The sequence below is a fragment of the Cricetulus griseus genome, chromosome X, assembly GCF_003668045.3.
Source record: "Cricetulus griseus strain 17A/GY chromosome X, alternate assembly CriGri-PICRH-1.0, whole genome shotgun sequence".
Taxonomy (NCBI): Eukaryota; Metazoa; Chordata; class Mammalia; order Rodentia; family Cricetidae; genus Cricetulus; species Cricetulus griseus.
Window position 1 is genome coordinate 49,422,949 of NC_048604.1, and position 12,924 is coordinate 49,435,872.

The 12,924-nt window shown below is 35.6% G+C and overlaps 1 protein-coding gene and 1 long non-coding RNA gene across 12 annotated transcripts in view; both read right to left on the reverse strand.

The window, feature by feature from the left end:
* Window positions 1-12,924, reverse strand: part of LOC100768845 (protein diaphanous homolog 2) — a 735,817-nt gene that overhangs the window by 220,457 nt on the left and 502,436 nt on the right. The window lies entirely within an intron of this gene.
* Window positions 1-12,924, reverse strand: part of LOC113830907 — a 61,243-nt gene that overhangs the window by 2,585 nt on the left and 45,734 nt on the right. For all 4 annotated transcript variants that reach the window (XR_004771503.1, XR_004771501.1, XR_004771504.1 and 1 more), the window contains one exon: window positions 317-436. This is a non-coding gene — a long non-coding RNA (uncharacterized LOC113830907). The remainder of the gene's footprint in view (window positions 1-316; window positions 437-12,924) is intronic.

Here is a 12,924-nt window from a genome sequence, read left to right on the forward strand (position 1 = left end):
GTATGTATACAATACACACACACACACACACACACACACACACACACACACACACACACACACACAATGTAGGGTCTCAAGGAGCCCAGGCTGCCTTCAAAGTTGCTGTAGTAAAAACGTGAATTTTTGATGCTCTGACTTTCACTTCCCTTTTGCTGGAATTAGAGGTATATACTACCACATGCAGTTTTAATTAGTACTGTGCATTACACTTGGGGCTTCCTGAATGCTGGTCAAACACTCTACCAAGTTAACTACATTTCCAGCAGGTACATGAATCTTATGCAAATAGAAATATTAGAATATATTACTTAACCTGGTTGCTTAATTCATGTAATCCTTCTGTTCTAGGCACTTGACGGCATAAACGGACCTTCTACGTACATGGCAATAAGAATTTATCCTAGAGCAAACTTGTTCAAAGACAGAAATGTTCCTGTAAAATAAAATAATAGCACTCACTGAAGGACAGTTTTATATTTTCTAACCCAATTTCCTATTGAGGACTCTATTTCGTTTCAATTTAGGCTGTTTGTAACCCTTGCCACTAAACTTCCAACTCCTAGTTCCTTAAGCTTTGAAGACTTCTGTTCATTTATCAGAATCTATTCATGCTATACACTTATCTAAATTATCCCAGATGATCCTATAATAACCCTTTTCCTTAACTTTGATATCCTCCTCAGTTAATATAACTTTTTTTTGTAGTGGAAAGGAAGTGCATTTCAAGATATAAAGCGCTTTAATCTAATACATCAGTCATGACAGTCAAACATTTCAGAATGATTCTCTGAATTTATTCAATATAGATGATAGCTTATTCTGGTCCAACTCAGGGGCTGAGTTTTTCACTAGGGAAATTTTATTTCTGTTTCTAATTTACTTTTCTGAAAGTATTGTTTTGCAACCTATTCCTAATATACTTCAGTAAAGCTTTATTCCTTAAGGCTTCCAAAAACACATGTGTATTTATATGCATGTATATATGGAAGAATCAATTATATTTCTAGTTATTAGTGGATTCTATATTTTCTGATATCAATTTAATGTATGTCTCAGTATGAAATAGCATTAGTTAATTCTGAAGATATTTTAAGACTCTACACTTGGAAGAATCTATTTGGATACCATGGCATTATTTCCAAAGGGCATGCTTCTTTTCACTTTTCATTTGTTGGAGACATAAGAATGCAGCTGTGAAAAGTTTCTGCTAAAGAAAAAAAATGTTTCAGTAGTGTCATTTGTGGCATGGATATAAAGTGAGCTGCAGATCTACCTAATGTGTTTGCTGCCCCTAGGTTTCTGATAGCTCAAAAAATAGATGGTCTTAGGAATCACATATGTTCTCTTCATCAATGTGTTATTCAAAGACAGAACTTGGACTTCAAAAAAATAGGAAAAGACAGGATATTGAGGTGACATCTGCCCACTTATGTTCACTAAAGCAGTAATCCCAATGGATACAAAAGAACCTTCACCTACATGGAGACATCAATCTCATTATAGGGACAGAGCATTTAAGGTAGCCTTTCCACTATTGCTTAGATTCTTGGTTGGGGTCATCCTTGTGGGTTCCTGGAGATTTCTGTACTGCCTGATTTCTCCTTAAGCCCATAGCAATTCCTTCTATCAAGGCATCTCTTTCCTTGCTCTCCTCTGTTCTTTCCCCAACTTGAACTTCCTGATCCTTCATGTCCCCCTCCACCCTTCTCTTCTCCTCTCTTCTTTCTCCTACTTCTCCCCTCCCTCCATTCTCCCAATTTACTCATGAGATTGATGACTACCTGAAATTCCATCATAGAGCCTTCAGCCAGTAGCTGATGGAAGCAGAAGCAGAGATTCACAGCTAAGCACTCCTGGAATCCAGTTGCAGAGAGGGAGGAGGGATGAGCAAAGGGATTGAGACCATGCTGGGGAAACCCACAGAAACAGCTGACCCGAGTACATGGGAGCTCATGGACCCCAGACTGACAGCTGGGGAACCAGCATAGGACTGACCCAGGAGGCCTCCTGTATGTGGGTGTCAGCTGGAGGGCCTGAGCAATCTATGGGGCCTCTGGCAGTGGAACCAGTATTTATTCCTAGTGCACAAATAGGTTTTGGGAGTCCATTCCCTATGGAGGGATACTCTCTCAGCCTAGATACACAGGGTAGGGCCTAGGTCCTGCTCCAAATGATGTGACAGACTTTGATGATTCCCCATGGTAGACCTCACGAGGACTGGATGGGGGGCCTGGATGGGGGGGCCTGGATGGGGGCATGGTGGGAAGAATTGGATGACAGGGGGAGAGGGAACTGGGATTAGTACGTAATTTAAGATTGTTTTTAATTTAAATAAAATTAATTTAAAGAAACATGGAGACACTGTGGTATACATTCACAACTAGAATAATATGCCAGTGTATACACTTGCCTCTTCCCGCTTACTTGCTTTGTTGACATTTCAGCTGAGTAAGAATGAGAAATGGTAACTTAAATATCTGAATTTGAAGCTACTAGTTAAACTGAAAGAACATGAATAGAAACTATCTACAATTCAGTATTACAAATCCCAAGCCCTGAGTGTCCTATTATTTTTGAAAAAAGATGTTAACATTGTCATATGTGACAACATAGACGGACTGTCAGAACACGGGAGTAAATAAACAAGCTAGTTACACAGAACAGATACTGTATGATTTCATTTGTACGCAGTATCAAAATCAGCCAAAGTCACAGAAGGTGAATGATGCTTTCCAGATGCTGTGTTGTGATTTCAGAACTTCAGTTTTGCAAGCAGTAACAGTTCTGAAGAGCTAGACCCCGAGTTAACAATAACTGTATTCCATATTGAAAGAGCATTAAAAGGGAAGGCCTGATTTAATGGTGGTTTCTCCAGAATAAGGAAGGACTAGCTATACACATACACATGTGGAGAGAACCAGAGGAGGCCAAAATCTGACTTAGATCTCTAAGCATTCTCATGCCTATGCACAAGCTTAGAGTAGAGTATCCACTGATTTCAGTTTTTTTCCCATTGGCAATTATTAAACATAGACATTGAATTGGCTCCAAGAAGTAAGTGTGTGTGGGGGGAGGGAGCGTGTGCATGTCTGTTTCTATGAGTGAGGGAACATGGAAAATTTCTAGGAGGTAGACTCTGACACCTACAATGTAGAGCTACTCTGCAACTCTGCTAGGAGAAGGTCACTGAGTGTTATGTGGAGTTAACCTGAGAACAGCAGTGGAGTTGGCAATAACTTCTACAACTGAAAAATTCTGACTCAGTTCATCAGGAGTAGAGGGTCTTCCAAGTATTCTGCTCAATTTCCATTCCTTTGGAAAGCAATGACCCCTTAAAGTAACTAAAGCAGTTAATAGAAAAAGAAAATAATATGGTTGTTTCCAGAGGCTGAGTGGAGGAGAAAGAGAAGGGTTGCTGTTAAGTGGGCACAGAATTTTGGTTCTGTAAGATAAAAATATTCGATCGATCTGCTGAATCACACTGTGCCTAGTGCTACAGGCTGCCTAAGAATACTGATAGTAGACCTTGGCTTGTGTAAGTCCATTCAGTTGGAAAGAGAAACTCCAAGAAACAGAACTATTGTTCTGGCTGCAGTGGAACAAGGTGTGGTGGGGAATCAAACAAACAAACAAGCAAAAAACTAAAATAAATAAAAGAAAAACCAAAAAGGAACCAAGACCACCACCAAACAACAAAATCCAATATTCAAATGCTCCTTATTCTTTCTGTAGTTTTTGTTTTTGTTTTGATTTCTGAGACAGGCTCTCACTTTGCAACACAGGCTAGCATGAAAATCACTATCACGGAGGATGTCTTTAGCCTATGGTGATCCTCATTTCCCACTTTCCTGAGTAGTTAGGATACACGCATGAACCGCCTCTCCAGGCTGGGATTCTCTCTCTTTTTTAAATCTTTGGAATACATTCTGTTTTAGCAGGGTGGGTAAGGGGAAACAATTTTCACTTACACATACACAAAATAGTATTTTTCTTTAATCTACAAGTGCCTAGGCATTGTTAAGACACATGAGCAAAGTGTGCCAGAATGTTAGGCTGTTAGTTCTTTTGCATAAAACAATCTAAACACATATTAACTGAATAGCAGATGGCAGAGAAAAGAAAAAGTTAGATTCCTGTGTGGGTGAAACACACCAAGTAAATTCTGTAAAGATGGAAACCTGGGCATAAAAGATACCATATTGTAAAAGCAAATGGAATGTTTCATATGACTTTTTCATCTTTTCAGCTTTTGATTTATCCTGTCTTTATAAATAGATATATTCTCTCTCATTCTCTCTCTCTCTGAGACAAGGTTTTATGTGGCCCAGGCTGGCCTTGAGCTCGTTATGTAGCCAAGGACCATTCTGTCTCAAGTACTGTAATTAAACCTGTGTGTCACCATACCCAGGCTTACCTTTGTACATGTAAAAAGTATCTTAAATTCAGGAGGATACATGTTAAAATTATTTATATGTTTTAATTAATATCCTATTTACAAGTTAGCTTTTTAATCCAAATAAGGCAAAAGTGGAAAAAATAAGAGCAGGTATTAGAAAGTGTTGCTAAGTGATTTATATATTTTTCTTGTTTTCATATTTTTGTGTACTTGTACATTTTATCTTGTTTGTAACTTAATTTTGTTTCAAATGCAAATAAAAGTCAGGATTAAAATGAACATGTGAAAAGGAGTCATTAAAATATGTGTGCATTTACTATTTGCTAAGAACCTTCTGCTAATGAAAGTAACATCTGATCTAAATTACACTGAAGCTGAGATGCAGAAACTAAACAAGAGCAATGACAGATGCTAGATCTAGAGAAAACAATGATACTTTTAAAAGAAGAATTTAATATTCAAACTGATCATTGTAGAGAAAATAGCAAGATAACTTAGTACTCAAACAGCTAATTAATGTATTTTTACAAGAAAAGAGTTACGTGATTAAACCAGACTTCAAAGTACTATTTAGCTTGATGTTTTGATAACAGTATAAACAGGAAGGCATATGCCCTGAGCTAACAACAACTGAAGAAAAATGGTTTTGAGAGACATGTTTGATTTTATACAAATTAAGAAGGAATTGATTAAATGGGTTAAAAAAAAGATGTGAAAAAGCTATTTTAAAAGGCATATAAGTATTAGAGAATTGTCAGACTTAAAAGGGTTACATTTATAAGACAAATTTCCTTTGATCTTTAATTGACATATTTTGCCAAATAGATTTTCAATCGCATATATATATATATATATACATACATACATACATACATACATACATATATATATATATATATATATATATCCCTACTTACTCTTCTTCCTGTTTATATTTAGTCTGTTGTCTATGTATACCTTCCAGAAACACCCAATTAGGAACACACCAGTGAAGCCTCTAAAACACAATGGAACCATATACACTGCTCCCCAGGACACATGTACATCAAATATCATGGCAGGTCATGACAGGATCTCTGCTACTGTACTATATGCCCATTTGCAAAGCAAAAGCCAATTCATCAACCACAGACAGTCAATGTGGCTCAACAGAACTGCAGACCACAGTGCTGTTCCTCATTGATGGGGCTTGGCTGAAACCTCACCTCTTGCAGCAGTTCTGTCCTTCTGAGACCAGAATTTTATGCAGTAGTTATCAGTCAGAAAATGCCACTGTATCAACCCCTTCTAATTTTCATAGCAACCATCTCTAAGCTCTAAGAATCAAATCTGTTTTGCATGCATACAAGCAAGTCCTAAGTCCTGGACAGGTGGGTAGCTAGCTATTTGTGTCTTTAATTTTGCTAAGATTCTAAAACAGTTTTGCCTTAATTAGCTTTTCTTCTGAGTTATTTTGATGCTAATAATATATGGCTGTTGCATTCCTTGTACATGTTCCCAAACAGTGATACAAACATTATTAAATCTAATCAGTGTTTATAGAGTATTCCATATGCTACCCACTGTGAATCTTTCGAAATGTCATTTTAGTGGATAAAGCATTGGGAAAGGTTGGTATATACAATGACATGCTTTTGTTCCCTCAATCAGTGATTTTTTATAAGAAAATTTCTACAGATAGTAGTTGCTTTCAATTTATTTTTGTCCACAATTTGAAAAAGAGTATTTGGTTTGTTAGCATTCTATAGAACATATATTTAAATTAAAAAAACCTTTCAGCTGCAGAGTATAATTATTTACATATTTTGACTACATTACAGAAACAATGATCTGAATGTCTTCAAGTGTATTGCATTTAAATGAAACATCCAAGAACCATGAGTTAAGGAATATTTAGCAGAACTTGAGTATGGTGGTACATGACAAATTCCCAGCACTTGAAAGACAGAAGTAGCAGTCTTGCTGTGAGTTCCAGGCCAACCTGGGCTTCATTGCTTGCTTTTTCCTCAAAAAGAATGCACAGCAAAAAATTAAAATGTGATACCCCTTCTAAAATACATAAAATATCATTAGGAAAAAAAACTACACAATTCCAGACTTCACTCTTACACAGGACATTTCTATTACTGCCCGGATTGGAATATTGCTGTATTTTATAATGTCCTTCTTGATTTTTATATTAACAATTATATGAGTTACCTTTCTTGTTGCCATGACCAAAAACTGACAAAAATGTAACTTAAAGAAGGAGGAGTTTATTTTGGTTTACAGTTCAGAGTAACACAGACCATCATGGCAGAGAAAGGCAGCAGGAGGAAGCAAGACTAAAATAGACTGTTTCTTTTGCTAGTTGGCTACACCAGACAGCTAGTTCCTGCCACACAAAGCTTCAGTGTTTAAATACATTAAACTGTGTAGGACATTTTACATTCAAACCATAACAGCAACTGCAAATACTCAATGTAGCCATTAAATACAATTCTAACTAGATGATTCTGTATTCCTGAATTATATATATATATATATTATATATATATATATATATATATATATATATTCTTTCCTTGAGTGATGCTACATAATGCATCCTCCCTCTAAGACACATATTCTATTCTCATTAGGTACAAGGTCAGTCAGGCAGTAGACAATGTAGACTGTTAATTTACTTCTTCATACACTGCCATGTGCACAAATAGAAACTGTCACCACTTGAGTCGTGGTCTTTAAACTCTAATATGAGCAATATGTGTGTAAGAAAAATGAACTGGTTATGTAAATGGTAACAGTCTTACAAAGCTGATATATATTATGTTATCACTGCCTTCATAGGGGATATAGAAAGAGCCAGTCTGGCATTGTCTATTGGGCATTAATACAACCTTAAAACTATATGGGCCTTTCCTGTTTGTCTACTGCATTAAAAGTAGTTTCTTTTCGCTCAAACTTATGTGTTTGAGTACTGACCATCACAATGTGTCTGCTAGATTAGAAAGAACAAGATTAAAAATTAAGATGCCATCATTAAAAATACAGGAGACAAAAAGAAAAATATCCTTTAAAAACAGGATTCAAAAATGTATCCTTTGACTAGTTCATTGTATAACTGCTGAATGAGGGTTTGACTGTTTTGCCATTTTGCTGATTTTAGGAAGTTTTTTAAACACCTGGCAAGCAGGCATTGTTTTTCATCCTCAATGAAAGGATTTTTTTAAAGAAGAAACGGGAGTACAGTTGCCACCTGAACTTATTATTTATGTGGTACATCTAACTTTTAGCTATGTGTGCCATTTATATGCTTCTCTTATTATGGCCTTGTATATAACTAAACAGAGCTCTCCTTGTCACAAGTTTCCAATCACCCCTGATGAAAAATTGGCAGAACCATTTGAGAAAGTGGTTTCCCAAATGCAAATATCATTATTAAAGTCTTTGAATCACCAAACTCTATCTGTTTAATATGTTTCATTGATAGCAGTTTCATCTGTAGTCACTAGAATGTTTATCTTATAATCGGTTATTTGTAGATTCAGATTCTCTTACAGTTGGTTATTAGTAAATCCACATTCAATTGAGTACTAAGTACAAAAGGTGACAGTGGAATTGCAGAATTAGGTTCAACAATTTCCTTGGTTGAGCTCACTGTTGTAAAGACATCTTATTTTTGAGCATACTTTTTAAGGACTGAAGACAAGTTCAAAAACACTACAATGATGAGGAGGTAGGACAGTTTCAAACTCTAGGACAGCCTGTATTATGTAGAGAGATCTCATTTCAAAAACAACATCAAAACCCCACCCATCAATCCACCAGAAAGTCAGGTCAGAATACATTTTAAAGGGTTTCAATTGGTAAAGATATAACATGGTTTACAGAAATGCAAAAAAAAAAAAAAAAAACCTTCTGTAGTAACAGCATACTTTTTAATCGGGAAGAAAAGCTAAAAGCAAAACCTCTAATCTAATTTATGCTGTGAATGGAAGTGTTCATTTTAGAGGGTTTCCTTTTCTTCTTAAGAAACTAATCAAAATCATTAGATTCCAGTGGACTCACCCAACTCTCCCAAACTGTACATATTAACCCAGTGTCTAAGACTTGGACATGGTCTCCAATGTTTACTCTCCATATGCCTCAGGCACACACATGTAATTTTGTGCTTCAAGGAGTCAGTGCTTCATAAAAACAGAGACGAATGGTTATAAAACACACACCAGTGCCCGTTGGAAGTAATTAAAAATATGGCCCTACCCTGTATTCATTTCCTCCCCTTTAGGCATTGCCTCTTCCACATCCTAAGTTCAGCTTCCCCTCTAACTCACAAAACAAATCTGACTGCTCTTTGTACTCTCTCCTAGGTAACCATATGCTTAGACATACAGATATGTGCCAAGATTGATGGTACTGGACATCTAAGTCCATTTGAAATGAATTAATATGAATAAGTATAAACTGATGTGAATGCCAGTTCCAATTCCTAAAGTATACAAGACTATGTTTTACCTTGAAAACATGTTTGTTTGTTTGTTTCCACATCAATAACTATAAACAATATATTTTCATTAAACAAAGAGAGACATGCTTTTGATGAATGCATAACAATCTAGTTAATATTAATTTTCTAACTCTATTATGTGGACTTTTGTATTTGACTCTAACATTTGCTAATCCAGGCACAGAAATAAAATTCTTTCCAAATTGTGCTGTGTGCCAATATTTCTGAAACACAAAAATTAGCATGTTATTTATATGAGTATGCCAGAAATCAAACTATGTCTTATATTATTTTCAGCAAACACTGGTAGGCAATTTTATAGATATGACTAGTGGCCATTTAAAACACATACTATGTTCTGAATAGCAATGCTATAGTTCACATGCTATACATGACCTCGGGAATATTCAAAGCAAATAATGTTATGAAGTTCTACTATCCACAGTATTCTTAAATTTTTTTGTCATATCACTGCAAATGTAAACACAATTTCCTAGTACACGATTCAGAGGTTAATTCTCTAGCACTCTCTTCAAATCCCTCGCTTTGAAAGAATTGTATAATGCTATTCAAGTGCTTCAGCCTAGAAAATGTGCTCCTATTCAGTCATCTTATGAATGATATCATAAAGGGTAACTGACAACCATAGTGAACTTATAAATACTAAATGAATTAGTAATAAAATCGCTCCTAATACCATCTGAAATTAAAGACATAGCCTTTAATGAAAACAATATTTTATACTTTTCTTTTTGCTCTTCTGATGCTATGTTATGTAATTCAAGTAAAAGAAATGATAATTCCTGTGATTCAGGAACTAACACAAGAAATTATACAATGGTGCAATACAAGAATTTATTCAGAAATAGTTATAGAAAAACAGTGCAATATTGAGAGACAAAGTCAAAGGTGAAGAATTTGTTGCACTTGGCCCATCATGTTCCTGGATTTAAGAAAGAAGGTTCTCGTGAGGGAAACGCTTTAGTTTCTTGCAAAATATTCAGAACTGATTAATCTAGAAGCTATACTTAGACAAACAGTCCTTTAGGCTGTTAATCCACTTATGGTTTGGGTATTTCAAGAAAATGAATAAGGTTTTTTCATAGAAATATGTCTAGCTGTAGAAAAATTAACTTTCAAAGAGTACATTTAATATTACCAATTAAATTTATGATGGTCCCCACAAATTCTTCTTATACAAAAGTTCATTGATCACCTCCTCAGTACCTGATGGCATTCTAGAATTCTAGGTACATACATACATACATACATACATACATACATACATACATACATACATACATACATAATACACACATATACCTACATACATACAAAATGTTTTTGAAATAGGGTCTTATGTAACTTTATCTTTCCTGTAACTCGCTCTATAGACCAGGCTGGCTTAGACACACAGAGATCCACTTGCCTATGCCTCCTGAGTGCTTGAATTAAAGGTGTGTGTCACCACGCCCATCTAGGTACAAATTCTTATTTGAAACAATATTAGGAGACTTTTATATCAGAGATTCTTTGAAGTTCCGGTGTCCTATAAAAGAGTCAAATTTTAACTACAATGGGGAAAAAGATGATCATTTTCTAAACTTGGATGACAACCATAAAGTTTCTGCATCCCACTGGACAAGACAATGAAAGACTTGAAACTCCAAGGACTGCTAGATAAAGTAAATATCTTGTTGGTTGACCCTGTATCTAATTTTATTTTAACTGTATAACCTGATTTTTCATTTTTTTTAAAAAAAAGATCTTGGAGAATCATGAATTGAAAATATTCCAACTCAACTTGCAGATTTAAACAGCTAAACTGAAAAAGAGTATCTTGAAGAACTTCCAACATTCCTACTCTGGTCTTTGTTTCAGAAAGAAAAAAAATCCTGCTACAGGTGCTCCTTAAAGAATCTCCTTTGAGTGTCCTTATGAGAAAGCATTTTATGTTTATTATGTTAATAATAATGACAAAATGAGAAGCTTTACTTAAGTTTAATGTTTCTTTAATCTTGTTACTATCCTTTCTTCATTTTGGGGGTGATATTGAAGAGAGTAGTGATGGTTTGACACCTTAAAAACTGTAATCAAGTTTCAGTGATTACAATCACAGACAAGGTCAGCATACGGTGTTCTTAAAGTGGAAAGAAACATAGATAATTACTACTCCCTTCAGTCACATTCAGGCATATGAATAGGAGCACCATCGTCACATTCCTTTGAAAATGCAAAGAGTCAAAATTCACAATTCTATTAATTTCTCTCTGTTATCAATTGTCAAAAAATATTACATACGAAAAGGGCTCAGATCTCTAAGATCAAGATCACTGTGATTTAGTGACATTTTCCCATTCCAATCACTGTATGAATTGAAATATCTTACTAATTTATCTTTAATTATCATTAGGTAATAATAAGCACAAGAACAATATTTGCTTATAATCAACTAAAATATATGAATGATCCCCCAATAGGAAAGAAAATGGTATTTCAAGTCTGAATTTTGTTCTGTGTTCTTTAGGCAGCCGAAAGTGAGGTGTTAGAAAAATGCCCTTGCATCCTTAACATGATGTTTATTTGAAATCATCCTTACAAGGTTATTAGAGCTTCAATACGTTAATCAGAACTACTAACAAACACCAGGCAGGAGTGAAGTACTCACTTTGCAATCAGAAAAATGTGGTGATTGGGTTATATAACAAATGGTGACATTTAATGTTTTCAGCATTCACCTGCTTTAGTTCATTTTAAACTGATTGTACCTAGAATGGACACAGAAATCCTTCTGGTTCAGGCTCAACATAAGCCATCCTGAGTTTTCAGAAAATAATAGGAGCATTACAATAGTCATCATGCGATTCATATTCCAAGTAATTTGCTTTCCCATCTTGCCTAGACACCCTGCACTGGTTTCTATTATCCTTCTGTTTCAATTCGTGCTGTTCCTATTATGGAAGCTAGTGCACATCTAACTTTTTCATTTAACATGGACCCCAACACATAAACACATTTGGCCCATCCATACAAGATGGTTGAAGATTCTGCTCAAGGCAAATGGAAACCCAGAGAGAAACTAGTCAACTTGTCAAAACATATTTTTCCCATAATGAAGAAATTGTCTATCTAAATAGGGCTTGGGTTATGGAGTGAAAAAGAACTAGGATGTCTTCCATTATCAAATTGCCATATTCCTATTCCAAGTATACGCTTGCTGTTCTCTCTCTCTCTCTCTCTCTCTCTCTCTCTCTCTCTCTCTCTCTCTCTCTCTCTCTCTCTCTCTCTCTCTCTCCTCTCCTCTCTCCTCTCTCTCTCTCTCTCTGTGTGTGTGTGTGTGTGTGTGTGTGTGTGTGTGTGTGCGTGTGTGTGTGTGTGTGTCTCTCTCCCTTCCACCCTTCCTTCCTTTGGTCTTTGTAAATTAGCATATTTGAATACAAAGTAATAGAGTAAGAACAGAAGGGGAGGAAGAAAGATAAAAAGGAGCTGGGGAAGTAGAATAATTGATAGAACATTTGACTAGTATGCACAAAGCCTGGACTTGATATCCAGAACTGCATTTACCAGGCATAGTGAAACATTCTACATTCTTTCATTCTAGCAGTTGAGGAGATGGAGACAGGAAGATCAAAAATTCAAGGGTCAATTCTTTGTTACTTAGCGAATTTAAGACAGCTTGAGCTATATGAGACGCTGTTTCAAACAAACAAACAGGATAGACAGACAGAAGAAAGAAAGGGATTGGGAAGGAGAATGACTGTGTTTTTAAATCGTTGCCTTCCTGGTATATATACAGGTTGACAATAATTTTTATGACTCACTAAGCTAAGTGGATAAAATTGTATAAGGTTTCTGATGCAACCAGCTAGAGGGCATTGGCTATCTAAAGAGCTAAGAGGCTTGCTATCTCAACACTAAGAGGATATGCTTTGGGAATAGGCTCTAAATCTTTAATTGTAGATAATTTAGAAAAAAAGAAGACAAACTACATAGTAACAAATATAATTAAAATGCTTGTTAGTTTTCCTTGTGAAGA